A 3,702-nucleotide genomic window follows, 5' to 3' on the forward strand; every position below is an offset into this window, starting at 1 on the left:
ACACATTTAGGGAAGGCAATACTGTGGCCGACACTAGCCAAGCATGGGAAGACAACCAAAGATTTCCAAACTACTGATGTTATCCTTTTTGATGATCCACCTTCTTTTGCTTTACCGCTGCTAGCTAATAATGTAATAGGAACTGTAACTCTACGTTCAGTTCCAAACCTTGTAATGCACTAGTTATGTTTTAATATAAACGCCTTCTTAGCAAAAAAAATCAAAGTTCGGGCTAGTTGAATTCAAGATCATCGTTCGTGGCAACAAATATAGATTCAAGATCAAGATCGAAAGCCCTTGAATTTATTTACTATTGGAAGGAAGAATCAGAGGATTCATAGAGATTATAACACTCAAATATTTAAAATAAAATACTACGATTGTTGCGATATTATTCGGTCTTGATTTTTTTTTTCTCGACGCAAATTTATTGTTTATAGTGCTAAGTCGAATAATAATGTATATAAAAGGTATATAAATTTGGTAGATCATTTAGGCTGTCTCAAAAAATCTAAATTAAGTTCACCCCTGTAATGACAGGTAATGTAACTAACCCTAACATTAGTCACTCATGGGACCACACCACTATTCAACCACGTACACCTGCTAGCCCACCTTCACTAGCAACTAAAAACCCTTTCTCCTATCTAGACGGGTTAGACATTCCTACTGAAGCAACTATTAGTGGGCCTATAAGCCCACATTTACACACTGACAATCTAACAGATCCAACAATAGCTCTATGTGTACAAGCCCAACAAGCAAGCCCAAACTATACAATCACAAATGTCCAAACCACTACCTTAACAAACAATGAATCCAGAAAAGACTCACACAGTATGAATCCTACCTTCCCATGCATAGACGACATCTATTATTTCTACTCAAGCCTATGCACAGATGGACACTCAACCTCTCTTATCACACTTTACCCTAGCCCATACATGTGGCTCAACTAACAATTTAACTTGCCCTCTAAACGACACATCAGCAACCACCTCTGACACCATATCCACATAATCCATCTCTTCTGTTTTCTCAGCCGTCTCCTTGCATGCCACCCCTTCTCCTCCAATAACATCTGATTCTACCAATATCACACGCAATACCTCTACTACTCCAATGGAACATCATGATTCCTTTTCATGTGAAATTCCATTATCACTCTGTAACCCTACGCCAACTTTACCACACACAACTCAACCTCTCCCACTTCAAAACCTAGCTATACCCATCAAGAACGTATACCCCCAGACTACTATATCAATATCAAACCACTCCAGCAACAATGCAACGACCCTGGTACACACCACTCAGAGAGAGACTTCAGATAAACAACCAATATTTCCAATTCCTACGCCTCACAATGAACGGACCACCACATCCAAATCCAATAACCCCTCTCATCTACACCTCCCAAACTCCCCCACTTGACTATCCACTTCAGTTATGGCTCAAGATGGGCCTCCAGGGGTATGCACTGATATTCACGATGGAACTCAATAACCAGGAAGTAATACTACTTGTTCAAAACCCAATCCACCTAGCGGAGATAGTGACAGAGGGTATGCGCCTAGGGATGGAGGCGTATGCTCAGAGGCAGTGGTACTCCACTCAAACGCTACTCCTGCTCGACCAGCACAGTCCCTCTTCCTCAATAACATCACCATGGGCACATCCCCCGACTCCCCCGGTCCACACTCTCAACCAGACAATGAGGCTACTCCCTTTCTATCCGCCACACCACACGGGGATGATCTATGCTCCATGGTTCCAGCACATGAGCTCCTTCACACCACCACAACACCCCATGTCTCCAACCAACATACAAGATCCAATACCCCCCATACATAGTCCACCCACCACTCCCCCTCCATCACCCAACGCACTAAGCGACCAAACTCGCTTAGAACTAGCACAAATAATGGAGGAGATGGGGGAAACACAGACATAATTTATATGGCTAAAGGGAATCTATCTCTGCAGCCTCAAAGAGCAGTACGCAAAAAAGTTCATTCTCAAATGCCCCCAAAGCTAATATCATGTAGTCTCAACTTGAGGGCAACTACAAACCAAGAAGTGGGGAAATATTCCATGATCATAATCCCAACACTGAGACAGACAAATCCCATGAACTCCCCAGTTCATGTGACATCTCCTCACCCATTAGGAGAGAGGACTGACTTCACTGAAAACACTAACACACAGTCCATAATGAATCTCATAGTATAGAATTGTAGAGATTCACAAAATGCGGAGTTTCGGAGACAATTTCGCTCACTACTAGATAACTATAGGCCAGTCTTAGTTGTCCTATTGGAAACTCGTATGCACGACCACACTATTCTTAAGAATGATTTCAACTTCTTCAACATGTCTCAAGTTTCTTCACAAGGTCTGTCAGGTGGTGTAGTTATCATGTGGCATGCTAACCTAGTTACTGCGGATGATATCAACATGACCACCCAAGAAACACACTACATGGTCCAGCTATAGCCTAACCCCTACAAAGTGGTTATTTTTATCAATATATGCAAGTAACTCTACTTATTTACGAAAAGTACTTTGGGATAATTTAAAATGTATATAGGATTCCTATAGGGGTCCTTGGCTAATCGGGGGATTTTAATGAAGTAATTAGAGCCAATAAAAAATTTGGGGGCAACCTTATTAGCAATACGAGGGCAAATGCTTTCGCCCAGTGTATAAATTATTGTAAGTTAGTCGACTTTTTGAGGGTGGTCGCTATATATGGACTAACAAACGTCGACATGGTTACACTATCCTAGAAGGACTAGATCGGCTTCTAGCAAACAATGATTGGCTAACCCTATTTCCTGAAGCAGTAGTACAACACCTCCCTCGTACATATTCAAACCATTGTCCTTTACTTGTAACACTCCAACCCAACGGAATCCCTAAGCAAGGAATCTTCCGATTCGAAACGGAATCCCTAAGCAAGGAATCTTCCGATTCGAAAAGTTTTGGACAACACATCCTACATTCAAAAATGTAGTACAACAATCCTGGCATAATGCCTCCACATTAATAGAAGCTACTGATAAATTCCAAAATAATGTTACGTATTGGAATAAACATACTTTTGGCGATATCTTTACAAAAGAAATATAAATTACTTGTAAGAATTAATGGGATTCAAGCTTCAATACACTACCCTACTAGTAGGTTCCTAGTAGGTTCCTACAAAACTTAGAGATTCAACCATCACATGAATTTAGTGGGCTACGAAAACTGGAGGAAGACTTTTGAAAGTTAAAATCCCGTACCCTTTGATTACATGAAGGTGATGCCAATACTAAATTTTTCTACATGACTACTTTACAGAGGCATAGACATAATCGTGTCAACGCTCTCAAGGACAGTGTAGGAAACTGGACGTTCGATCCTATACAAATTAAACAACAGATCTACACGTATTTCAATCAATTATTTAACACGACACAATCCTCTAGCACTAACTTCACCTTGATTCACCTACCAACTCCTCATTAACCACTACAGATCAACAAAAATTATCAGCATTCTTAACCATATCTGAAATAAGTCAAGCCCTTCATTCTTTTCAACCTATCAAGGCGCTTGGCCCAGATAGTATACATTCATATTTCTTTCAAAAATATTGGAAAGAAGTAGGTCAGTCCGTTGTACTCCTATGTCAAAAAGCTTTCAAACAAAATAAAA

This window comes from Nicotiana sylvestris, chromosome 5 (assembly GCF_000393655.2).
Source record: "Nicotiana sylvestris chromosome 5, ASM39365v2, whole genome shotgun sequence".
NCBI lineage: Eukaryota > Viridiplantae > Streptophyta > Magnoliopsida > Solanales > Solanaceae > Nicotiana > Nicotiana sylvestris.